This window comes from Pogoniulus pusillus, chromosome 6 (assembly GCF_015220805.1).
Source record: "Pogoniulus pusillus isolate bPogPus1 chromosome 6, bPogPus1.pri, whole genome shotgun sequence".
In the NCBI taxonomy this organism is placed as follows: domain Eukaryota; kingdom Metazoa; phylum Chordata; class Aves; order Piciformes; family Lybiidae; genus Pogoniulus; species Pogoniulus pusillus.
This window is the reverse complement of record NC_087269.1, coordinates 45,006,836-45,034,048: the sequence shown is the minus strand read 5'-3', so window position 1 is coordinate 45,034,048 and position 27,213 is coordinate 45,006,836. Positions and strand designations below refer to the sequence as shown.

The window sequence follows — 27,213 nt, the reverse complement described above, 5'->3', positions numbered from 1 at the left end:
GCTCCTTTCCTTCTCTGTTGCACTGAAGCTCCTTCTGAGGGATCTAGTCCCTCACTTTAGTCACAAATGACTAAGGCAGTATAAATTGAGGAGGACCAAAGAAGGATCAAATGTAAGACAATATGCAAATGTTTTCATGCCTCAAAAGGAAAAAGGAGAAAAAGCTAAAACTTCCAGCCACTTTTGTCTTAATGCCTCATAATTGTTTGCAATTTGTTTGTCTCAGTAAAATTGTTTACTTCTTCCTCGAGGACTCCAGTTGCGTAACTGCAAATTTCCTTAATGTCTTTACATCGCAGTTTCATCTCTAATTTAAGAATCCAAACAAACCCTGTTTTCTTTCCCATATGATTAACGACAAGATAAAATGGACATAGTTCTCAAGAAACCATACCAGTTTCTCACTGTGCAAAACAAAATGTGCACAGCCTGACTGCAACCTCTCTTAAGCTTTCACACTGGTGTAATTTAACTGCATCCGGTACTGTCACTTCTGGCATCCTAACGCTGTGGCTAAGAAAAAGTCTTGTTCTCTCTTTGAGGCAATATTAGCTAAACCTTAGCATAACTATTGATCTGAGTAAGCATTTGCATGAGATAAAGTCAGGGGTTATGACAAAAGAGTAGATCAGAGACCTGTGTTGATGGATGAACAGTTCTATGAGGGCACAGAAGACTTCAAAATGCGTGTATCTGGGGAGTACCAGGTGTGGTGGTGCCATGTGTGTGACTGCTACATGACTATTGCAGTTAGAAGAAAAGCAGTACTGATGTTAAACCCTACTAGGAAACTGAAGCTGATCACAGGTGGTCTTTTGTCCATGTTGTACACCTGCAGTCCATGTTGAGCTTACATGAATTAGCTCTTAGGCATCTTAGTTACTAATGGCTGTAGCAGCCAATAGCTCAGTGTGGACTTTGGGATCTAAGCACTTCTTTTGGTCTCCATGGTCTGAGCTAAACCCTACATGGCAAAAGCCTGCAGTGATAGCAGTTACCTGATAAAACTTGTCTAGACATACTCAGGTTACTTGTGTCTACATGCCATCTCAATCAATTCCATTTTCATTACAGTCCAGTATGAATTATGGTAGTAGTAAAACCTAGTTTAAACTACAGCTGAAGAGGGCTAGGGGGAGGTGATATTCTGATTTAACATACAATCCTCTGGAGAGGAGCTGCAGATCTGTCTTAGGTTATATAACAGAAATGAGGTTAGCAGATTTGGTCTAATCCCTTGCGAACAGGCCCACCACAGAGTGTGGAATAATGTGGGTAACCGTCTGTCTGCCTGCTCAGTAATGGCTTCGCTGCTAAGCCAGGAGCTGAGATCACATGCTGAAGCTTGCACAGCTTCTGCTTTAAGGCTAGTTACAACTATCCATATCCAAATTTGGGGGGGTGTTCATTTGCAAAAAGCAGCCTGGTCTCTTAAAATAAACAAAAAGGGCCTAATCCTTGATCATATTGCAAATAGTGCTTTTTGTTTTGCTCTGGCATTGCAACAGAGTTGGAAAGTTAGAGTGAGGAGCCCGAGCACTTTATTAGCAGAGATGTTCTTGGGACAGCAATGAATAACTTAAGTAAGCATTACCATACATCTTAAACTCCTAACCCCTTTTGCCAGCCACTTGCCTGCTGAGGCATAAAGAATGGACTGTCCACTTGGGCTGCTATGCAAGTGCTTTACTATTTGCTGTACATAGCCAAGTCTCTGACTGAAAGCACACCAAACATGGGTTAGAGGCAACTTTCTAACTTTATGAATCATATCAGCACAGGTCAGAGAAAGCTAAGGCACTCATAGTCCACAGGGAATTAAATTTAGTTTATAAATAAATGGATAAATATACAAGGCAAACTGACTATTGCAACCAGTTCAGGAGTAAAACCCTGTGGGTGACTAATGCAGCCTATAGAGGAAATAAGGAATGTCTCCTGCAACTGAGAACATGAAGGGCTGCAATAGCATTTGGGATCTGACCACTACACCTGTGAATCTTTGTTGTCATTCTAGTTGCTGTCTGATCTCTAATGACTGCAAGTGGCCAAGGCTGTTGCAGCTGTGCATCTTCTGTGGATACTTATTGCCTTCAGCCCCTCTGGTGCCCCTGAACAGTGTGTGACAATGCCCATTTAATAGAGACGGGCTCAGAGGGCATAACAGAACCTGCTATATCACCAGACTTAGTTCCTGTAAGACTTATTTTCCTAGCCATGTACTGATGAAACAGCTTAGTTTTTGAAAGATGGCAGGATGACACAGCTGGTAAATCCTGCAGGATGTGGTGATGTGGAAAGCATTCTGCAGTGAAATTACAAAAACTTTAAAAAGTAAATGTGTTATTATCTATCTGTTTGCTGCTGGCATAATGTCAGTGGAAGTTATGCTTGAATGCAGGGGACAGGCTATGCCCTTGTAACTGCTTTTCTGCACAGATTTATGTTTATTTTTGTAATCCTATATTTCTGTCAGATGCTTTGAAGCAATGTAACATCACACCTACTGCTTGTCTTTGCCTGTGTCCAGGACAGAAGTCTTGACATCATACCAAGATGATGACTTTAATCTAAAATACTAATTGCAGATTAATTTGCGATTAAGGTATGCAATGACATCTGACCATTGGGAAATTACTGTATTGCCACAGTGTTGTTATTTCTTGTAAGACTAGGCTTATTCAGTGCCTGTTTCAATAACGGACATCAAATGCTCTGCAGGATGGGAATGACTTACGGACTGCATTGACTAAACAGTATCCACTGTTTTAATCTATGGACTGCGGGCTAAAATCACCGGGGTTGGTACGGCTCTCAAAGGAGGGCAGCACACAAGAAAAACGAGAGGCGAAGAGGGTCACTGTCGGAGTGGCTGAGGGTGGCACCTTGCCAAATTCACTTAAGCGCTCAGGTCCTCGCTCCTAGGGCAGTGCTGCTCGGTAGTTACGCAGCCCCTGAGGGCCCAGAGCTAAGAGAATTCGCCTTCCTCGGGTAACACGACTCGTACGCGCGGCACCGGGAAGCACCGCCTGCGGGTCCCGCACCTGCCCTTGGACCTTAGGCCGAGTCGCTACGGCTGCTGCTCACGCTGCTCCCCGCGGTCCTAACGATTGCTGTCAATCTACCCTGCCCTCACGACCATGGCCTGTAACTCCGCCGGGGGATGGCGGGGGCTTGGCCGGGCGGCCACCGCGTCCTCCGGGTAACTGAAGGGAATGATTAGGGACAGTGGAGGCCAAGCCAGGCCGGGCCGCGCAAGGCGCGGCGCCGGAGGTAGCCGTGACACGGAGAACCGGAGCCGTTCCCCGCGCGGAGAGCAGTGTGTCGCAGGGACCTGCCGCCCAAGGGGGCAGGGAGGGAGCCCCGTACGCCAAGACCCCCCCTTTCCGAGCGGCGGGGAGCGGTGGGCTGGCCGTGCGCCTTTAAGGGGCGGCGGGCGGCGCGGGGCGGGCCGGCTGGCAGCAGCATTGTTCCCTGACGTCAGCGGCAGCCTGTGCGGCGGCGGCTGCTCTCAAACTTGTCTTTGTTATTCGGCGCTCCCCGGCTGACACCGCGGCCGCACGCAAAACGCGGAGCCGGAGCCGCGCCGGAGCGGCAGCACCCGCCGGCCGCCGCCGGCTGGCCGCCCGCGGGAGGCGGAGTGTGGGGATCACTGCCCTACAGATTGTCCCTGCAGCGGGAGTGGGATGGGAGGCTTCGCCTCGCCGCTCGAGGCGACTGCGGGTTGCAGGCTGTGGGGCGCCGCGCCTGCAGGGACCCCCCCTTCACCCCTAGAGGCAAGCGGAAGGCGCCTGGCAGGAGGAGGCGGAGCGATTGGACGAGCTGTGGTTTTGTGTGTTGGGTTTTTTCTTCCCCCTCCTCCCTCTCCCGCTTTGGGGAAGCCACGAAGGCGTAAATGAGCGGGGAGGAAGGCGCTGCCCTCGCGGGGCAGGGGGGCGCAGTAGCGAGCGGTGCGGCCTTCAGCTCGCCGCCGTCCCCGCGCCTGAACCGCCCCATGCAAATCAGCACGAAAATCGGCCGCAGCCGCGGAAAGGAGCGGAGCCGGGGGGCGGGAGCCAGGGGGGGGAGGAGAAGGCGGAAGCATGAGCACCCGTGGGGTTACCGGGTAGGAGAGCGGCGTTAACGTGCGATCCCACCTGCAAGCATTAACAAACGAGTAAAAAACCCTTGCCCAAGTAATCGACATCCCTTTAGAGTCCAGATTGTTCTCTTCCTCCAACAACAAGGCGAATGTGACCAGCGAGGAGCTGCACAGTGCTGTTTAAGTTGCTTATCTTAATTGCATAATCTAACAAGCCCCGTTGGAGCAAGGATGAATATATTAGGCTTATTAACAGCTCATCATAAAATATTGATTGTCCTGGAAATGTTTTATCAAGGGGGAGAGAAGTCGAGGGAGATGTTTTTTAGCAGATTGGTGCTCGTCAGACAAGGACGCTTTCTTGTTATTTTCTCCCTGGAAATCGGGCTGGATTTCCTGAGGCAGGGGGGGAAACCCCAAACCAACACGCCCTATTGTTAGCGCCGCTAGCCGTGCTCGGGGGGGAAGTGGGGGGGCCGGCCTCTCTAGCTCCGGCCCTGCCCCCCCGCCGGCGGGGCCGCCTCCGTGGACCGCCCCGCCGGGTACCGCCGCCCGCCAGCTCGGCTTCCCCAGCAGAGCCCCACTGGCGGGCGGGGACCCCCGGGAGAGCCCCGCGCCTACCTGGGTGGCGGGAGCTCCGGCTTCCGAAAATAACAGCGGCCCCGAGGCGGGTGCTGGCGGCATTAAATGGGGACATACACACACGCATAAAGTGAAATATAGGGACCAGCTGGATGTCTCGGCGTTCTTGTGCAATCCCCCTGCCCTCCCGGTAGTTCTTCCTATCCCCGTAAAAATCCTCCCGTGAAGACGATACGGTCGGAGGCACCGCATGCTTTAGAGTGTATTTGGTCCAGGGTGGTTTTCTCCTATTTAATAATACAAAAATACAGACAGGAGGACAGATCCCCTGCTGCTTTCAGTTTCCAGGCTGGAAGGGCTTCTGAGTGCCTGGTATTCGGGAAGACTAAACCGAGAATCCCCGCCTTATAACACACTGTAAGACGATATTCGTATTTTAACTCATATCTAAGATGTTTAACTTTGTGTGATTTGGGGAGGGGGTTTGGCGGAGGCAGAGGGAAAGGGAGAGGGCGAAGGAAAGAACATCCCTGTAGGAGGCAGCTCCCTTTCAGATAGGAATCTGGGACAGATTTTGCCAGCAGCCACAAAGCATGGCCCTTTGGTAATAGAATAGCCAATGTAATTTGACACTTCAACTTGCTGTGCTCTCTGCTAGTTGATTCACTTACTCACCCACTAACATTGAGCTCCTTTTCACTGTCTGTGGGCAAGAAAAAAAAAAAGGGGGGGGGGAGAAAAAAGAAAGCGAGGAGGAGAAGGAAGAAAGAAGGGAAATAAACAAAAATATATATTTAAAAATACTCGAGTAGAGCTGCAAATCAGTTGAGGAGAGAGGATTTTGCCTGCCTTCTTCCTTGTTTTGCTGCTGCAAGGCTGCTTTGCAATCTGTAGGTAAGTTTCGCGTCTATTTGCGCTCCCTGCTCGCACCTCCCCGTTCGCGGCCGGGCAGGGGTTGTGTCTCGGCAGAGGAGAAACAATGGAGCGGCCACGCTGGGGAAATAGGTGTACAGGGGGGAAAAAAAAAGGAGGAAAAAAACCAACCACAACAACCCCCCAAAACTAAACATATTTATTTTGCGAGTGGAGAAATTGTGCGGAGACTTCTTAAAGAGGCAGTGCTGTCCCCGCCGGGGGAGCGGAGCGAGGGCGTGCGAGGAGCCGCGGAGCTGGGCCCGGCAGCGGGTGGCAGCTCTGCCGGGAAAATGCCCTTCCCAGGCCAGCACCGGGGACGTGGCCCGGGTCTAACTTGTAGGAGCCGCGAGGCGGGCGGGCGTCGGAGCCTCGCAAAAAAAACCCAAAAACCAACAAAACAGGATTAGGGGGGCCGGGGCGGCGGCTCTGCCTGGCTGGGGCGAGCGTCGTCGGGGCGGGCGGGCTGGAGCCCTGTGGCGGGGACGGGGCCAGGGCTGCGGCTCGGTGCGTGCGTGGCCGGCCGGCTGGTTGTGCGTGCCCGGGCGCGCATGTTGGGCTTGGGAGACGCGTGGGGGAGCTTGCGCCTGTTCTGCGGGCTCCGGAAAGCTCGTCTGGGTGAAAATTCCTTGTGCCTGTGTTTTGAGAGCCTGTTCGGACCGGGGCCTCTCTCGCTAGGCAGGAGGAAGGAGCAGCACCCCCTCCCCTTCCCTCCCTCCCCCCGGTGCATCTGTCCAGGAAGCCGCCGGGGCGGAGGAGCGGGTGCGCGGGGGCAGAGGGCCGGGGGGGCCCGGGCCAGCCGCCGCGCGCTGCCCGCCCGCCTGTCTTTGTGCGAGGGGTGCGGGGAAGCGCTTGCAGGGGCGGCTGGCTGAGCTGCTCGCCGAGAGAGGGGGAATGGCAGTCAGTTAAAAGACACTTCAGGAATGTAAACATAAAAATAGGAGCCATCCAGTCGCGCTTTTACTCCCCGTGCCGCGCAGGGTAGCTCTCCGGGCCCGCTCGGTAGCGGGGAAGGAGTAAGGCAAGAGGATGAAGTTGTTACTATAATCGGATTTTTAGGCTGTAAACTTTGTTTTGCACGTGTAAAGTTTAATTTCGCTGCTCCCTTGGAGGCTACGATGACGGGCAGCAGAGAGGGGAGGCGTCGCTGTTTTTCTCCTCCAAGAGTAACCCCTATTACCTTATTTACTAAAGGTGAAATGTGCCCGGCGGTGCAAGCGTGACCCCCGCATCGCTGCGAAACGGCTTTTGTCTGGGTTTGTCGGGGTCCCGCTAACAGTTACGGCAGCTGCACAAATGATTACAAATTGCAGCCGTACAGGCAGTTCATTGAGACTGAAGCTAACTTAAGGAATAGCTTTGCGTTGCCGGCCGATTGTGCGCCGTGTATATTTTTGTGCTTCAGTTAATAATCTGCAAACGGCTTAATGGCTCTGTAGTGCCAGAGGAGCTGGTTTTCTCCATTTACTTCAGCAGGCCTGAGTGAAGCTGGTGTTCTGATGCTTTTTTTTCAATGCATTGACATGAGAGAAGAGGATTTAACTTGGCAGCCTGAACAAATGCTCTATCAAAGGTTTCCTAAGAGACAGTATGAGACCGGGAGAGATGAATGACCTGGGGTAGTTTTAGGGTGCTACCTATGCAAGCTTTCTTTTAAATATGAAATGGCCATTTAGGACTCTGAATAAAACTGCGTGCTTCAGAAAGGAGACAGGCTTATAAAATTTAAAAGGGCAAAAGCCCATTAATGCTGTGGCAAGGCTTTGGCTCCCAGCTCTGGCTGAGTAGTTCCAACTGCCTTGAAGTGCCAAAGCTTTTAAAAGAATCTGTGGCAACAGCTTCTGTCTAGCTGCAATATGGACCTTGGCCTTGTGCACTGGAAGGTTAATGGTGCAGCCTCTCTTCTCCAAGCAAGGGAGCAGAGGCGAGGGCGACAGGCGTGAAGGCACCAGGGATAACTGAGAGGTGAAGCAAAACCAGGAGGGGAGGAAAGGGGCGGGGGGAAGCTCTATGATGAGGTGTACAGGTAAAACCTCTTACTGGTGGGAACCTTTTCAGGTCACAATACTGTGGTGGTAATGCATCATGGTGGCAAAACTCTTAATTAAAAAGTATTATTAGCACTAGCAGAAAAGTTTCACAAAGGACTATAGCAAAACTAAATACCACTGGTGGTTTTTCGGGGAAGGATGCCTCTAACAAGCAGCTGGTCTTGGATTCAGACCTTCACTTCTTTCTCTTGACTGGGGGAAATGTACTAGTGTCTTGTCTTGGCAGGGCCTGGTGCAGGTCTGTGAATGCCAGAAGACTCACTCTGACCTTTTCTTTTCAAGTTGAGGATACTGAAACACCAGTTATCAAACAAAAGACACATTGAAAGCAAGATCTGCAATGGAGCACGTGTGACTTTGAGGCTAGTTGGGTGCATTTGATGACTGTTTTCCTTGGAGTTTGGGATAGGGGGAAAAAAAAACCTGCTTATCTTTAAAATGAAGTTATAGGAAGCATAACTTCAAATCCTTGAAATACCAGTCAAGGACCTTTCTTCTTTTTATTTTTACTTCTTAAATCATACATTAAAATGTTTTGATTGCTGCTTTTTTTGACATGTTTATCTGTAATTGCCACATAACAAGAGTGTTATTTTCCCCCATGAGTGCAAGGAGGATAAGGAATTTTGCAGAATCTCTGACATTAAGAAAAAAAAAGAAAAATCTCCAGGATTGTCTTAAAACAGTGAAAAATGTCCTGGGATTTAATTGTCAGATGATGGGGTTTATCTGCTCAAGATAATACTACTCAAATGGTTTCTGATTTGAAGATTATTCTGTAAATTGTAATTTAATTTTACTTGGGGCTTTCAGAATTTAAAAAGAACTCCCTCAGGAGCAGTCCATATAGGTATCTAACCTGTCAGTGACGCTAATGTCAACACGAGCAGAGGCTTCTGTTGTTTATGGGCCACAATACCTTAAATAAACATTGATCATGATTAGAAACATTAATTGAGTCTGTGGCAAGGGATCAATGAAAACTTTGTTTCAGGAAAGTGAGTTACTGTATATATACAGTGAGTGTTTTATGCTGTCTGAGGTGAAATGAAACTTCCACCCTAATCAGCCATGCAGTTCTGTTTTTAGATTGTTTTAGGGAACCCACAAAAGATAATAGATCAGTTTCTGCAACATCTAAAAGATTTGTCTTAATCAGCATCAGTTACAAGAGGTGGAAATGAGAGGTGTTGTAGCACATTTCCATTCATAACTTTTCTTGGGCATTGCTTACCCTTTACCTCAAATCTGTTCCACTTCTGATGGCCCCAAAGGGTTTGTGTCCAACCCAACAGACTCAACGGCAAAAAGGGTAAAACTTTACTCATGGATGACAGTTACAGCAGTAGTGTTATAGTTGAAGACAGTGTTGGCTGTTTTTTATGAACTTGATGTTTGTGCTAGCAGCCTGGAAAGCCTGGTTTCTCTCCTGAAAAGGAAGAAAAATAGATCCCAGAAAGGAAACAAAGTTGGAATTCCTTTTGTCTTCCACAGTGTTGTTGATAGGCTTCAGGACAATGGGCATCCAGCCTTTTTCCAGTCACACAGAAGATAATGTGACTGTGAGAAATGGATGGTAGTGGCTGGCAGGAGCTCGTAGTGCCTGACATGCTGCTGTAGTAACGTGGGTGATCAAATGCTGTGAAGAGAGGGAGCTGGGGTTGTTTTGGTTTTACCTGTGAAGCCTGTTCCTCATAAATAAGTAGGACTGCAGTTACTGCCTGTGGTAACAAATGTGGCCACTATGCAATTGGCTGATTTGTTCACTCCTAGTTAGGCCAATTTTTGTGAAATCCTATCCTATACTACAGCAAAGCAGCAAGAATATTGCTGAAGAATTTAGTGTTGGTTGGTGCTTATTCTTGTCAACTGTCGTGGAACAAGGAACACAAGCCCTCCTTATCCATGTACATGTGTTTTATGGGAAAGCAGGATAAACAGTGCATCAATACAGACGATTACAGATGGGCACTGAATCACCTCCTGCTCACATATTATATGTTTTCTTTTCACTGAATTTCGGTGTGTGTACATTTTCCAGCTGATTGTAGGTTGAGGCTGTCAGTGGTGTCAGAAATAATTTCTACTTTAAAATGGTGGGTTTGGGTTAAAAAGAAGAATTTGTAAATTGGAATGTTGCTTTGTCATATTAGTTTTTTTTTCCCCATCCACTTATTCTTCTAACAGCAAAAACTTCTTATGTAACATTTTTTTTCCACTTGGGCTCCATGTGATCATTAACATTTGGCTTGGTTGATGTTAGAATATATTAAAGGTGATAGAGGCTGCAAGGAAGATGTCCAGACTCTAGGTTGTAATGGATCTCCACAGCTTGACTGTTGGAGGCAGTAGTGTATTATAAGAGTAGGAGATGGTCTTACACTTAATTATGTGTTATTTTTGGTTCTAATAGTTTAAAAGGTACAATGAAGTTTACACTGCCGGCAAAGGTGAGGTTTGCTGCTTCAGTACAGTGCCTCTACCCTTTCCATTGCAGGGCATTTGCAAGGCAAATTTGTATGGGTATGATGCATTTGGTAGTAGTGTATTATAAGAGGAGGAGATGGTCTTACACTTAATATGTATTATTTTTGGTTCTAATAGTTTAAAAGATACAATGAAGTTTACACTGCCTGCAAAGGCAAGGTTTGCTGCTTCAGTGCAGTGCCTCTACCTTTTCTATTATGGAGCAGGGCAAATTTGTATGGGTATGATGCATTTGGTAGAAAAGATAGTGCTCTCAGGCAGACACAATCATTTCACATCTAATTTCTCCAAGCACCAGCAGAAATTAATTGACAGGAGAGGACTCATTGATAAAAGAACCTACCCTGCTGAAGTCCTACATAGATGATCATGTGAGCCAGGCCACCTATGCTTTGCTTCAGTTGCTTAGACTTGTAGCAGAGGGTAGACATAATTTGTGCTCCTGTACTGAGGTGTGGAGCAGCCAAACACAATCCCTTACAATGGGAAAGGGGTGATGGTTGATGCTTTTTAAAGTAAGATTTGGGGTCCAATGAAATACCTGTACTCAGAAAGAGACTTCTGCCCTTTCCACAGAGAATTCAGTACATGGAGCTGGTTTGTATTTTGTCTAATGTACTAATATTGAGGTGGTCACATGCAAGCTGTCATGTCAGCGTTCTGTTGTGTAAATGTGGGAAGCGTATCCACTGGTCGCTGATCCAACATTTGTTTTGACTCTACAAAGCAGCTCTGACTTTATTTCCAAAGTGAAGCAGGAAGGCCATTGACTCAACACTGGGCAGGAGGGAGGAAAAGAAATCATTCAAAAGCTGGTAGCATGCACAACACTGCAAACCTCTGGAAATTTCATAGAGCCATGGATTTGGATTTCCTCTGCTGCTTATTGCTTGTCTTTATAAGGAGTGGGTTATTTTTTTTTGTGACTTTGTGTGTCTGTGATTGAGAGATGATTTCTAAAATTAGTATCTTCATGCTAAGGCATTCTTCTTCAGACCTGTGAAACCCCCCCCAGGTGATCATCTGGCTGCCTGATCTGTAGGCAGTAGTGTCCTTTTGGTAGTCAGCACTGGCTGGGAGCACAGAGAGACTCTGGTTGCTCTAAACTTTTATTTTTCTTTTTCCTGGAAAAAAAGAGCACTGCTGTGGGTCTTTGGAAAGGTAAACAACTCAAACCCATAGAAAATAGATATATGTCATGAAAGATAACATGAGCATGAAAGCCACAGACTTTGTGCGTCTGGTAGCATCATGCAAAACCAGTATAGGATTTTTTTGTTTTCTTTATTTTATCTTTTCAAATCTTTCTTGTTCTGGTGTTCTCAAGTCTTTGTCTGGTGACTGGTAAATTCTTCTGGTGATTTATTTTAGTAGTCAGCATCAAGTAGAGAATACTGAATGGTTGTTCTAATGCACATACGTGGATAAACTGCCCCATTCATACTGCAGCACTTTGTATCCTGTGAAATATCATTTGGGATCTTCACTGATTAGTTGAAAATCGACGTGTTTGAGAAGTAAGAGTAAAAGCAGTATATTGCCTGTATTGGAGAGTAAGTTTGTGTTATGTTTTGGATTTTTTTTTTCAGTTGCTTTTGATACTCCAGGGCTGCAATGACTGACTGGCTGGTGAAGCAAATGATATCCATTTCTCAGAGGTTTCTGGATAGTCTCATAACTGATCAGAAGAGTTTATTTGTTTGGGCTGCAGTGACGCAAATGCATGGCAGAGTAGTAAGAGCTTCAATTGGCTGTTTAATAACAAAAACACTTCTTTTGATGAGTAGCTCCTTGTTTCTTGGCTGTATTCCTTATTCCCTCCAATAACAGCAGAGTCTTTTAGGCTGAAAAAGACACCACCTGTATCTCCATCAGTAATTTCTGAAGTGCAGGTTTCTCTTCCTCTCTTGTTTTTCAACATTCATTCCAAAACCAGCTTAACTGATCAAATGCAAACTTATTGTGTCAATAAGGGCATTGTGGGATAGAGGAGCAGTGCAAGATAAAGCTAAGGCTAACCTAGTGCTGGGCTTCCTGAAGAGGTTTGAAATGGGACTTTGCTGGAAACTGGCTGGCCTCCTGCTGATGCTGAGAAGGGGAGTTTTCACTAGTGCCTTATCAAAGGTAGAAACCATCTTGAGCTTGTAAGGCGTTTTTACAACTTGTCTGTTGTGTATCACTGAAGCCTAGACCCTGCCTCTATGCTGTTCTCCTGGGCATGGTTGTTGTCCAACACCCACTGGCTATATGGGTGTCCTCCAGCTCAGAGGTTACCATCTGCTTTTGGTTATGTTAGAGGTGTGAGAGAAAAAAAACAACAACAAAAAGCCCAACAACAAAAAAACAACCCACCAAAAATGGCACCATGAAAGAGTTGAGTGACAGTGAGGAAAGGTTCATGATTTGGCTGAAGGACCTCTACCCACCCAACTACAGCCACTTTATCAAGGAACCAAGAAAGACTTGCTATCCTGCTGCCCTCATGCCCTGTTTGTGCAGCCAGAAAGCGAAGTGCCCCCAGAGATTGTTTGAAAATAAGAACTACCTTCTATATCATTGATTTAACACTGACCTTAGTCTTCCTTAGCATTATATCTCTAAGATTTTGGCTGTCGTAAATCACAAAAAAAACTTAAACAGGAACATTTACTTAGTGTTTTTTACTTCATTAAACTTCATTGCAAAAAAACCCTATGTGTCTGCAGCATGAGTAGTTCAACAAGAAGAAGCATTGGGTTTTTTTATTTAAAAATAATAATGTATTCATAGGTCAATGAGAACCCATTTGGTTATCTCTCTAGCCCCCCCCAAAGCTTTAAAAAGTGTTTTTAGAGATTTTGTTGACATTGAATTCTCAGAAGAGCAGTTTATTTATCTACCTACCTATCTGTATACAAGAGAAGGATTTATTATCCTTCAGGTTTGCAGAGCGGAAGAAGAATGATATGGTTGTCAGGCAGTCTACCCTATCACTTGGTGTCCTTCTTGTAAATGTTTTGCTTGTTTAGTGCTCTTATAACCCTTTTCCCAGCAGTGGGATCCCAGAAGTTAACCTGCTTACCGCTGGTATACAGCATATGTTGGCTTCCCTTCCACCAACCCATCATCCCTCCTCCGCTTAGCACAGGTTGATGCTCTTCCACTTAGCACAGGTTGATGCACTTTACATTTGATAAAACCATTAAAATATTCTGGGATGCTTGCTCCATAAAGACTCTAGGCCAGTGAACAGTGGTCTTGGACATGCTCTTGGGATCCTGACTACCTGCAGACTGGGTTCACCATCTTTTGTCCCACCTTGCCATTGAGATACTGCTCTTCTCTCTATTTCATGGAAAATGAAGACACCCAGTTGCATTGGACATGTATGTCCAAGTGTAAGTAGCAGTTCTGTGGCTGGAAACATGAACTCAACATGAACTGTGGTAACAAGGCTGTTTTTCTACCAACAAGTGTTCCACTTCATTCCATTCACAAGTTCCTTCTGTCTTGCTTCTGAGAGATATCAGATGTATTTCACCTGTCAAGACTTAAAGGAGCTACTAGTGGTTTAAGAAATTTGTTTCAAGAACTATACTTAAGTCTTTTCCTATCCTCTCAAGTATGAGATTTCTCCCAAAATTTACATCACTGTTTTAAAAAGTCAGTCCAGCTGGAGTTTGATACCGTTAGACATTGGGCTCTAGTAGCTTTCCAACTGAATGCGTAGCTTTGGCTTATGGCACTGTAAAACTCTTGACATCTCACACATTAAAATCATAACAGTGTTACATAAGGAGAAGTTATTTTGGGTCACTAGTGGAGCCTTTTAAGACTTGGTTAAAGCAGCCTTTGCAAGTAAAAACACTTGATCTCATGTCCTCTTCCTGCAGCTTTTCAGTAGTGAGTTGTGTGTCCTTTCCCAGTCATCTGCCCTTCATTTTGCTCAGGCTATGGCACTGGATCTGAACCTGCTTCTGCTGCCGCAATTTACACTGCTGTGGGGGACCCTCAGCAGGAAAGGCTAAGCGCTGGCTTTCACCTCCTGCGGCTGCTTTGGGGAGGGATTGGAAGGGGAAACCATGGGGGCTCTGACCCAGCTGCTCTGGGCTCAGCAGCAGCTCCTGTGACAGTGTAGGAGCAGGAGTTGTGTGGGAAGGTGGATACCCAGAAGGGCTTCAAAACCCAGATAAACAAAGTCCCACCTAGGCAGCAAGCACCTGCTTGTTTATGTGTAACTTAGGAGTCACCATTGGCTTTATTATCCTCTACCAAAGGACAAGTACAACTATGATTGCAGCTGTTAGTGACCAGCAAGAGGCACAGTGCAGAATAAATCCAGGGGAACCTTTCAAATGTTTGTTAATAACAAACAACTCAATTCTGGCATTTAACAAAGATACAGCTTATGCGTGAAGATACCACTTCTGAGTGGTATAAATGCTTCCCTTCAGGACCAGGCCTTGCATACTGAGTGATCCTCAGGTAGGAACTGTAAATAAGGGGAATCTGCAACAGGACAGGAGATAAGTGTTTCAGAACATTCACATCACGTTGCTCTGTTCTCCAGTGCCTGTGTGGTAGGGCACTGCTGCTGGTGGCATTGACTGGAGCAGTGCAAGTGCAGCCAGCAGAAAGGACCCTTGCCCTGAAGTGCGTACCAGAGGGTGCTCAGCGCAGCACAGGCTTGGGTGATGGGGCAGTTGTTTTTGTGAAGGCTTTGCAAAGGGACGTGCTTTAGATAGTTAGCAGTTCAGAGCCTTCTTTGTTAAAATGAGTTCTGAAAATATTTGCAATAATTTTTATTTTACCTGTATTCCTGGCAGTTTCTTCCTGGTGAAATAACTGGTTGACAAGTGCATGAGATATGTGAGGTCTGCAGAGGAATGGAGGAGGAGTAGTGGTTGCTGGAGGGTTCAAAACCTGACTTAGAGGATTTGCTTGAAGAGAAGTGGATAGACACCTTAAATTCAGAACTGTGCTTGCCTTACTCTTAATCAAAAGATCAGGGTTGAAAAAAAATGTGAAATTTAGGGTTAATTATTTGAAGTTCCTTTTGTTAACTGATTTATACATTGAACATCCATTTTGAAGAGTTTGGCACGTCCCTCATTAGTAACTCAAAGCATAAATTCTCTCAGTGGTGATTAGTATGCTGGTTTAGTGTACTGGTTGGTAACCTTTGGGTATGTGTCTTTAGTAAGAACCTGTGGTGGGTCTTCACAAGTGACACTGAACTGGCAAACACCTAAGACAGCTCTTGCGTCTCTTTGCCAGCTGGGAGCACTGGACATATGCAGGTAAACTTAGTAACAAGCAGAAACGAGGAGTAAAGTAGGCAATAGTCAGGCTGCTGTTGTGTGGTGCCCAGGCTCTGCCATGGTGACTAAGACAGTGTGATAGTTTCCTTATTGGCCACCATCTGTCTGCTCCTGGCTGGCGCCTCTTGGCTGGCGCTCAGCTTTTGGGAGTGGGAACCAGCACCACCTCTGCGCAGCACCCAGCACAGGGAGCCCTGAGTCAGGAGGGCTGAGAGGATGATGTGCAGTAGGTTTCTGATCACAATCACGTGGTAGTTCTGTCACTAGATTTGTCTAATCACTTAAAAAAAAATCTGAGCCAGCATTTTCACTGTATCTAAAAGGTTTTGCATCCTAAATGCATGTACAAATTATGTATTCAACGCATGAACTTCTTGCAAAACCTTTTTGTGAGAAAATCTTGTACTAGTGCCTATTTTTAGGATAGTTGTGTTTTGAAAAAATTCCATGAAACATCTAGTGCTTCTGGCAATTGTATGGTATCACATGGTTTGAAATTCAGATGAAAACCTACAAATTTGGTCACCCAAAAAGGAAAGAAACAGCGTGTAAGTGTAGAGTCTCAGGCCTTTGTCTGAAATTGCAGCTATGGCACTCAATGCCTCTTTTTCAATAAAGAGAAATGTAAATCAAAAACACTTGTAATGCTGCCAGCATCCTGCCCTAGCAATATCCCAGCATATTAAATCATAAAATGAAGAAACATAGTGCATATCTCCTGCTCTATGAAAAGCATCTTTTTATATGTAACTTTGCTTTCTTTGTGCTTCTTGGTGTTTATGAACTTAGGCTTTGTTTTGCTGTAGAAACCGGTGGCAAACTTTACCTGATAAACTGTTAAGAGAAGGAATTAAAAACTGGGCAGTCAGGTTTCCCTTTTCACTATTATGTCCTGCTTAAAGATAATTTGTAGCAAATAAAAGATGAATTCACATATGCTAACCTCTCTTAAAGGTTGCCTGGCCCCATTGTTTAATAAGGACAAAGACCTCCAAAAGAAATACTGCAGAGGCAGGAATCCTGGGGTAGTTTGTGTTTTTAATGTAGAATATTTTTAGCCCGAGATACAAAAATATCTACTTGTGTATCCAAAGAGACTGCTGCTTTTATTTATTTTAAAACTCTGGATGGGAAACAAGATGTTAGACCTATTATAATGCAACCCGGTAATTAACATATGTTGGCCTGCGCCTGCCAAGGGTTTCTTATGAGTAATGCAAGTTGCACAAGTAGAGGAGTCAGGTTGTTTGCAAGTGAAGAACCATACAATACATATATGCATGGCTGATCATATCCTAAACGCATCATCTGAGGATAGGATGCGAATCTGGGTTTGAATATAAGAGCAATTACAGTGTAAGCGTCCTCTCAACTGTGTTAGTTTTGGGGGGGGGGGGGGAAGAGTTCTCCTTATCCTTATTGCCAGTAAATGTTTAATTTTTTGTCCAGTATTAAGAAGTGATTGATGGGGGAAGCTCTATCGGTTTGGTTATGTGGTGCTTTTGTGTGTCTTGGCTGTGAGGTTTTTTTGTTTGTTTGCTTTTGTGGTTGTTTGTTGGTTTTAATTCCCCAGTTCCTGTGTGGCTGAAGTGAGGAATCTCAGGGCTGCTTTCAACAGTAAGGATTCTCTGTCTCTGATTTTCAGAAACATCTTTACATTGGAGTAACGTTAGATAGGCAAATGTGGTTGGATCCAGGTTTTGCTTTTGGGTGGACTTTTCGTGGCAGAGGAGTGGGATGACTTCGTTAAATTGAAGGTGTTTCTGTGTGATCAAAGCTGCCATATGTAAAGCATACTGCATACACGCTATAGATATTTCTACCTGAATATATACATTCTGTGGTGAAACACAAGAGGGGAGCCAGGAGGTAGAGTAAATGCTGAAATAAATTATTGTTTTAAAAAGATAAAAACACAGATGAGCTGAGCTTTTGCATGGTGGTTTTTTTTTTCCTAATGAAGTGTTTGTGACCAATTCAGACCTATTTTACTAATAGATGTTAGGGGTAGACTAATGATATATTGTGGATTTAAATGGCTGAAATGCATCCTCCGACTAGTTTGAAGGTTGTATGTTCTTTAACTGCGAACAAGCTCCAATTAGTGTTCTATTTAAAAGCAAATTTTCGTTATTAACATGAAAACAGGCTGTTGCACACCAACTGAAGTTTTAATGTGGGCTCACAATTAGTGAGGGCTTACTTCTTTGCACTTCTGTCAGTGTTAACCCATCATCTTGGATGAAGGGACTGGAAGGTGGAGAGATAATAGGATCAATATCTGTATGCATTGCAATGATTAACAACTGCCAAAATACCAGAGGTTCTTTGGTACTTTATCATGATAAAGTAAAACACATCATCTTTTTTTTTTCTACATAGAGAATTAAGTGTTTACTTTGTAGTTTATATTTTGACACTATCTGTTCACATATAAATAAAGATCAACTATGACAGTGATGGCCTTGAGGCTACCTTTTGATTGTAAATTCACAATTCTTATGTTTGCCTTGAGTGTCATTTTCAAGCTGTGCAGTGTGGATGACGTTGAAGATGAACTTAAAATGCAGAAAGTGGATTTTAGTGCTTAGAGTACTGAGTAGACTAAGATTGCTGGCCATAAAATATTTGGCCATCAGAAGCCAGGCCTTTAGAATAATTCTAACAAATGATAATTTTACATTGTTTTGAAAAATCTGCCTTTTGGGGTTTGTTTAGGGTTCATATTTTCCAGTTTCCTCCTGAATTACAGGCACTAGAAGCTAATTAAATAAACAGAGATCTGTTACAATTAGTTGACTTAAGGAGTTGATCTTTAGAATGCATGTGGAAGGAGCATTAGGCTTAGCTGGAGGACTTCGTTATTTTACTTTCTGTTGCACTTTCAAGCTGTGTTCAGTAGTGGTAGGTCCACTTCACACCCAGAGGTTAACTCTTACCCTCTCTCCAAGCAGGGTGCTGCACTGGATAATCATGCTTGATAATACTGCTTATTTGTTTTTCAAATCATTGAGCATCTTGTGGCCTCCAGAAAGTTAAGCAAGGACTGCAGTGGGTCAGAATGTTTTCATTTCCAAATTTTTAATGCCTAAAAACCACACTGAGATCTTCTAAATTGTTTGATATAAAATCTGTTTCCTCTTCCAGTGCTATTAGTCTAAAATGGGCAGCTTGAGCAGGTTTTCAGGAGATGCTGGAAAACCTGGCCAGCCTAAGACAAAAATAGCTGTCTGGGGAAAATGTGGCAAGAGAGATATTGCTGGGTTTGCCACCTTATTGACATTTTGGCACTAGAAAGTGAAATTAGTGGATTTGTGTTAATATAGTTATTGTACATTCAAATCGCTGTCAGAAGCCTTTGTGATCTGTGGGTACTATTTTTATCTTCATTTACAAATCAGCAGGTGTTCCCAGGCTTGTTGGACATCCATCCTTTGGAGGTGTTTCTGAGTAAGCATTTCTGGCTGTCACAATTTTGGTTGGCCAAGTCCGCATTAATTGCTGCATTCTGTGCAGTTGTTCTAACATTTACATACTGCCTGTGAGTAGGTCTGATTAAAATTACATCTCTAGGTGCACACTAAATATCTTTGATACCTCACCTACAAACAACTGTAGAATTGTTGGTGAGAATGACAGCTGCAGGCAATAAACGAGGACAGTAATAGAAGCCTCAGTGCTGGAGAGAGCACCATAAATCACGAAGCAAGAGCAGTGTGTGTGCTGACAAATCGGTGAGCAGCTGCAAACAGCGTTTTCAAGGTAAGAATTATTGTGCTCACTTCTGATAACTGCTCAGAAACCACCTTTTCCTTGTATGGGGTGACTTCACCCCTACATGGGCAGTCACTGTGGTGTAAGACATTGAGCTCTAGTATTTTATCTGGAAATAGTTAAGTGGTTTTGTGTGGTGTAAGCTACATTCTGTACATTATGCCTTGGTTTACATCCAAGGTGTATTGAATATGATTTTTCTCCTTCTAGGAGGAGAATGCCTGTGCTTTTTGCAGCTCATGAGATATTGGTTTTCTCAGAGACTTTGGAGGAGTGTTCTTGGCAGGTAGAGAGGAGGAGATATAGGTGCCTGGTTTTAAATTAGCTTGCTTTTGTAGCCATGCTGGGGCAGCTGGGAGGAGGTGCACATGCTTCTTCGAAGAATAATGCTTTTTGAACATCTGCAGTGATGTTGTTTAAGTAAAGTCACCTAGAAGACAATCTCATTTTTCTTCTGGGAGAGAAATGAGAACTATTGTTGTGAATAATGATAGAAAGCAGGTGGCAAAGAGCTAGCAACTGAAGTATTTTTTGAACACTAAAACATGTGTCAAACACAGAGAATCATAGAATCAACCAGGTTGGAAGAGACCTCCAAGATCATCCAGTCCAACCTATCCCCCTGCCCTGTCATGTCCCATATTGTAATTATAGCTACAAGTATATTATCACAGATTATGTTTTAGAATGTCCAAGTCCTTTTAATATGTAATTCAAGCTGCATATATATGTATTTATTTTCTGGTTAATTGACTTGAATCTCGATAGACTAAAGGCTTAGAAGTTTTGATGACCAGAAGTTACTGCCACTTTCCGTGGGGACGTGAGTGTGAGATCAGTATCGGACTCTGGCTGACAGTACTGCAGCTGGCTGACATTCATGCTTTAGTGTGTGTTCTTGGAAGACTACCTGTTTGATTTCACACACTTCAGTTCGTCTGTGAAAGGAGAAAAGTTACTAAGGGTGGTGAGTTCGTGATTGCAGTGTGGGCAGGGCAGCTGCAGCCGTAAGCAGCTGGGTGGCTGGTGGAGGCGTGAGGCTCCACCTACCTCTCTGCCTTGAGGAACGCACAAGTTGGAAATGCAGCAGTCCTGTATACACCAGCAGCTGTAACGAGCACTGTCACCTCTGCTGCTGTGGATAAGATGGCAGTGAAGCGTGCCTGGCAGTGATGTCCTGTCCTTGCTCTAAGAGCTGTGGCTTGAGATGTCTACAAGGAGTTGAGATGATGCTTTCTGTTTTGCTGTACTGTGTTTATGGTTAGACTGCAGTTTCCTTTCTCTGGTACTTGAAGCTGTTTACTTAAATCACACAAATGACATTCTTAAGACATGGTCTTGTAAAAGGAATGATTTAAAGTGTGGGATAATTCTGTGTCCCAACTGACAAAACCTTTTCCCCTTCCCACTTCCCCTTCACAGGCAGCAGGATCAGGTGACGGAGGAAAGGCTTTGAGGGGTTTGGAGATATTTTTAGTTTTCTTTTGTGTGAATGGATTTTTATGTTGTTTGTTTTCTTGTTAAGCTTAATTTTCATCTGCATTAACTATGAATGATTTCACTGCCTGCATGACTGCGCTGTCTCTCTATCAATGAAAGACACCATTGGGAATACACCAGCCAGGCTGGTGGAAAGGCCAGGACCTCTCTTAAGGCTCAGCTCAACAGGCTGCAGGCTGTGATGTGTTCCCCTGAATTTCCTGCCATCTTGTAGTCACCACAAACAGCAGTAAGCATTTGCACCACCTCAGAACAGTGGAGTAGCCTGGTTTACCAGGGACACCTTTGAAGCATTTGCACCACCTCAGAACAATGGAGTAGCCTGGTTTGCCAGGAGCACCTTTCTTTTTTTCTTTTCTTCTATGGAATATTCTTTTTGAGTTGACAAGTGTCTCAGATAAGGGCTTTTTTTGTATTTTTATGGTATTTATGTAACATAAATAATGTGTTGAAACATACATTCGTGTACACTTTTGTCTAAGTCTAGTTGAACTAAATACCTGTTCCCAGCCTCACTTGATTTAGTACTGAAGTTGCTGAAGGATACCATTCATTGGCTGGTGGCATGGTGATTTTTAGAAAACAAGCTGGAGTATGTGCAGCTGCTCAAGCTTTGCTGCTAGCAGCACACGGCTCTGGCTATGTTGTCCCTAGCATGAGACCCAAAGTCCTGCCTCTACGCCATCCCCTCTGCCAACAGGAGCTGCAGAGGAAAGGTGCATGGGTGTGCCAGGTCCCATCTGTGCCACTTGTTTCTTCCTCTGGAAGATGGTGAGAAGTTACATTTCTTGGAGGTGGTGGTGCTGGCTGTGCCACTGGGACAAGGTTGATGGGCACTGAAAGCAAGGGGCCATCACTATGTCTGGGTGGGTGGTTTGACTATGGGTAGCATCTTCCATGGTTTTCCTCATTCACTTCCTCTGGCCTGGAATAAACAATACCATTAATACTGTGGGATATCCTGTATGAACTTGTTAGTCTGTGAGAGAAATGGACAATCCCTGTTTCCATCCTCAAGCTATGGTTTGGTGCTGTTAGGAGTACTTCAGCCTTTCGGTTCCCTGTTTTGTTAATTCCACCCTTATGCTGTGTTAGCATTAATGTTTGTGCAGGTGCATGATGAATGAGACTAGTGACTGATAAAGATGAAAACAAAAACCCCTTTTATATTTCTGTATTGGTTCTTCCTTCTTGCCTCCATCCCCCTGGATCAGTTCCCCAGTCTGCTTCCCTGTGTGGCCACACAAACTGTATTGCAGGCACCATGTGGGCAGCAGCAGAGGACTGAGAAGCTGAGATTTGTGGCAGGCTCACAATTAGTAAAAAATAATAAACTCAGCTGGTAAATGTGTTGGGTATGATGATTAGGAGGTCAATATTTTGATGTGCAGAAACTTGTTTTCTTGTTAGCACCAGAGCATCTGTTGCTGGGGCAGGTAGAATCTCACTAAATTAAAACATAAATTGCATGTAACTCTCCTGACTTCAAACACCACTTGTCTGTTAGTACAGCCCCCTGAACTGGTCAGAAGGAAGTAAATAGAGCTTAGGTCTGCAGGACCATGCCCATGCCTGACTTCTCCTTGTTCTTGCTCTTCATTAAGTGCACGAGGTTGGGAAACTGGAGGCCTCTGCCATCTTCAGTGACACAGCATGGAGAAGCGATGCTGGAACCACTCAGTGTTCGCCTGTATCGTTGGTCTGTGCTATCTACCACAGAGTAGTCCTCCAGTATCCTTCTGCCTTCCTATGCCCAACTGGACTAGGTGGGAGCGTCCTTGTTTCAGTGCTGCCCAGAGTCCTTCTGGAGTTAGGCAGGTAGTTTGGACCAATGGAGAACCTGAGCTTTTTAAAACTCCCTTGTTACCTTCTTTGAGTTGGGAAGTATGTGTGAGCCGGTAATGAAACCACCTGTGGTGCATCCTGCTGGTTAATTCTTCCAGTTCAAAGTCCATCCACCACGCAGCTCTTAGAAGTGTTTGCAGAAGGTGGCTCTCCTTTCCACAGAGGAAAGCCCCACTGTGATCTGTGAGATGTGTGATATTCTGGGTTTTGTGATTTGGGTTTTTTTTTCTTTTGAACAAGCTATATTTCAACTAAAATGAATTATTTTCTTTCCTGTCAAACTACATCATGGGAACTTTACTCTGTCCAGTCTGGTGGGAGATAGCACTAAGCTTGAAACCCATCCTCCTGTATGATTGGTGTGGCTGGAGAATACCTTGCTAGCACACCCATCCATGGTGGAAAAAAGCCAGAGTGTATTTGTGTTCATAACCAAGTGTACAGTTAGAATCGAAGGCTAAAGCCTGAGAAGGTGGAGCCAGGCTGCCTTTTGCAGTGCTGAAGTATTCCTGCTAGCATCTGCTCTTCCACCCTTCCTGCAGGGAGCCAGCGGCTGGTGGGTGACCTCCTCTTGGTGCCTGCACTGGGCAGGCAGAGCAATGCAGGCAGCTCCTTTCCGGGAGCTCTGGCCTCTGCTGAGGCTAGCTGGCAGCAGCCCCTGGCTCCGTGCCTCTCCTCAGTTTTTGCAGCTTCAGAGCCTCATCTGGGGAGTGAAGCACTGCTGAAGCAACTGCCAAAACGGTGCCTTTCATATGTTGCGTGGTGCCTGCCACGGTGGGAGCCCTGGTTGGTGGCTCGAGTTCCTGAGCACCATTACAAAATACCCTTTTCATTACATTAAGTGTGTTATAGAAATGCCAGTTATGATTTGAAATATTTTTCCTGATGTTCCCAAAGACCTATGGTGTGCCATGCCTTTTTGCTCTCTGGTTCCAGTGCTATTCAGTTGCTCTGAGCATGAGGGCTTGGCAGATCAGCCCATAAGTGGCCATATTGCCCTGAGGACTGTAGAGTACGTCGTTCTGGCTGGCTTGTTGGGTGTAGATGGGTTATATCTGTGAGCTGTTTTATGCTCCTATGAAATGAAGTGTTTTTCCTGATTTTTTGGCGCATGTTAGTTATGGAAGGACATGCTCTCTCGTTATACCTTACATGAATGAGGTGCCACAGACCTGTTGAATAGAAATGTGTAAAACAGTGATCTTTAGCTTTTGGAGAAGGTGTCCCCAGTGGCCAGTATTTGTGTGCTTTTAACTGTGGACACTTAAAAAAATCTCAGTGAAGTATTCTTATGCAGTTTTAATACATGAAGTTAACAAGTACATACTTGGGTCTAGGCTTGTGATGGTTTGGGTGTTACCCACCCCCCACACACTTTGGAAATCACCTAGACTAGACTCAGCTGGCTCTGGAAATTGAATGAAGCTTATTGTTTACAGCTTAGCAGAATATGCAACTAGATATTTACAATAGATATAACTATATGCAGAAATAGACAAGGTAAAAGGTAATACAGAAACACGACATCTCTCCCAGAAACCTGAGTCCCCAGGAGGAGCTCCCAACTGCCCTTCCATCTTCTCCCACCCCTCTACCTTACCCCAGACGTTGCCTTGTGCCTCAAGAAGAATGGAGGCTCAGCCAGGGTATTAGGAAGCAAAGTGGATTAATCAGAGAGACAGAAGGTGAGGTTAGAGAGAAATGCAGCCCAAATCTGTGTTTGGATTCTTGCTCTTAAACCTCTCAGCAAGTCTATGAGGGAAGCAGACATCACCATTGTTTCCTTTTCACAGCCTGTAATCTAGTTCTTCTCACCAAAACATTCTAGCTAGCTTCAAACTAGTACAAGGCTTTATCCCTGTGTCGTGAACAGACTTTGGGTAGATTGCTGTACTAAACTTTTATTGGGGTGCCAACCTTTATTGTAAGATGGTTTTTAATAGCTCAAATTAGGTTTTTGCTTTATTTTGGAAAAAAATATTTCTCTGACCTCAGCAAATAATAAAATTGAGTTACAGGTGAAAACAGAACGGATCCTGATGTCCTTTTCTGTCAAAATCTTGGTTTTACCTAAAGAAATCTAATTTCTGGAAAAAGTTAATTTTTATAAAGCAACTGGTTCTCAAAACTGCCTGGCACAGGCTCCTAACTCCATTAAGTGCAATGTATTCTGTTTCTGAAAATCTGTTATTTTCAAATAATAAGAAGTGAGGCATTCAAACATCTGAAAATGCCTTGAAGTTTTTCAGGTTTGTAGACCATTTCTAAAAGACCATTTTTACAGAGTTTTTCCTTCTTCCTTTTGTGATTGCCATTATAATTACATTCTGAACAAATCACTATACAGAGATCCTTGTGTCAAGATATTAACAGTAACATAGCATAAGCCTCTTCTATGAATATTCATCGTGATATTTTGTAACTGTATCTGTTGATCAGCACTGATTGAATTTAGTTATACTGTATTGTTTAAAGTCCTTTTCATTAATGCATTACACTGCCATAACATTATTGAAATCAATTTGTATAGGGGCACTTGATTTTCCTTCACCGGCCTTATCCAAGGTAAAAGAGTGTTTGTGTCCATTAATGTCATGTTAAGGGAATTTGGGCAAGAATTTGGTGGGATGTGATAGTCTGGTAGCTGCAAAAACTGTAGATTTCAGAAATTAGTGGTGAGACTTCAGCATATTACAAATCAATAAAAAGTTATAGAAGACATTACTTATATTGAAGCACAAATATTGAATTATCTTCTAAATAGAGGAATGTTTAGGGGATTTTGACTGTTGGTGAGTCACTCTGCCAGGCTTTGTGGTTTTTAAAGTCAGAATACACACACTTTAAAGTATTCAACTTTTTTCTGTCCTATTTTGCTATCAAAGGCCTACAGAAACAGAGGAAACTGGCAGATGAGCTGATCTGTGGGAGGAAATAAAGTAGCTAAGCACAAGTGCTATCAAACACATAAACAAACCTCTGGAAGTAATGTTTGTATTAACATCGTTAACTACTACTTTTAAATGTTTTCACTGATTTGGAAGAATGAAGAAGCTCAAAAATATGTTTAAAGTGATCAAACTTTTTTTGATACTGGAAAATTGATCTGCATATGGGAATTTCTTTTTCCCCTCTGTGTTCTCTTACTTGGTAGGGAAGGCAAAGAATAGTCTCGGCTCTGCTTCCTGGGAGAAGTTCTGTGCCCAGTTCTTGGGATCTGGGAAGAGAATGATTTTTCTCATGCTCCCAAAACTCCTTTGTATCTTTCCAAGCTTTAATCACTGTGAATAAAACTCAGATTAGGCTGTTAAGAAGCTTTAGGTTGGGTTTTTTTGGTTTTTTGGTGGTTGTGGTTTTCACGTTGTTGTTTTATTTTTTTGTTTGTTTGGTTTTTTAATCTGGACACTTATTTAAACCACCTCCTGCCTGTAGAGGTCAACGGTTTATCCATGTACACACCAAAGAGGTCTATCAACTGCCCTGTTGCTAACTTCTATGTAAGTTTTTGTAGGGAGAGTAAAATGAGTTTATGGTAACCATTTAGTAGGTTGCTCAGATTAATCTGTGTGAGATATTCAAAATGCATACAGTTGTTTCAGTCTGGTTCTTTTGACAGCGTTTTGCACAATGCTAAGCACTTAAAAGCAGCTTGAGATTGTAGTTTTCTTATTTCCATGTTCCTTCTCTGTATGCAAGCCAGGCAATGTAAGATAGGGATAGTGTGTGAAACGAAGACAGTGGCTTGCTGTATTGACCCCGGCCACTCGAGGAGCAGACGATGCCCTGAGTACAAGGGAGGAAGGTCAGTGGCAATTGTGTAAATATTTATGTACACAGTTAAGGTTAGACATGAAAACAGTTTTTGAAACTTGGTTGAACACCTTGCACATGAAATGAAGCACGTGTGTAAATATTTGCAGTGTGTAGCCTGTTTCAGCTTTTAAAAACATTTAAAGTGCTTTGAAAAATACTGCCAGGCCCTATGCTACACCAAGGTGCGTTCAGAGAATGCAAAAGTGGCTTCGTGGGTAACCCTTCCTGACAGTAGCAGGCAAGGTAGCAGCTGGCTTACCGACCCATGGGAGTCTTTTGTCTACATGTTCGGGGGCTCCCCGGCAAGAGTTAAGTGTTCAGTTGCAGGGCAGGAGGCTTGGTTTTGGGTCACTGAACTCGGGACTGCGGTTGTCTGATTCAGCTAATTCTTCCCCTTCAGACTTCTCAAGTAACTGAACAGATTGCTTAGACTCTGAGTGTCTGTGCATCCTAGTAGTAAAATGGGTTAATTATGCAATCTTCATCTCTTGCCTTGGACTTACTCAGTTTTTGTGCTGAAGTTAGTTTCACAGTGCTACTGTTAGATAAGTTGTGAGGTCCCTGGAAATACAGATGTTAGGGTACTTGCAGTTCAGAAGAGTTGCAGATTTTTAGGGTCTCAAAAGCTCAACGTGTATTAGTCTTTGTTTTGGCAGCTGGAGTTTTCGCTTATTAGCTCCCGATGTGAGGCAAGTGATGTTATCCTACAAACCTGCTGTATTTTTTTCAGGCTTTCAGTGTATTTTGTGTGTATGTATGTATTTTCTTTGTGGTGAGCAACTGGAAATGTGCGAGCCAGCCATGTGCTGATGTTGTGCCGACTCCAGCTTTCACCCACCCTCCCACTTTTCCTTCCTTCCTTCCTTCC

At 44.3% G+C, this 27,213-nt stretch overlaps 1 protein-coding gene across 4 annotated transcripts in view; it reads left to right on the top strand.

Annotated features, from left to right (window-relative positions):
- The first annotated feature begins 4,512 nt into the window (after window positions 1-4,512).
- Window positions 4,513-27,213, top strand: part of ZMIZ1 (zinc finger MIZ-type containing 1) — a 359,852-nt gene continuing 337,151 nt past the window's right edge. Inside the window, exon 1 of one of the 4 annotated variants that reach the window (XM_064145441.1) lies at window positions 4,513-5,080. The gene's annotated coding sequence lies outside the window, so the exon portion shown is untranslated. Of the gene's footprint in view, window positions 5,081-5,149; window positions 5,558-19,079; window positions 19,176-19,391; window positions 19,474-27,213 lie in introns of those variants that run through there. The other 3 variants (XM_064145438.1, XM_064145439.1, XM_064145440.1) reach the window with 3 other exon arrangements.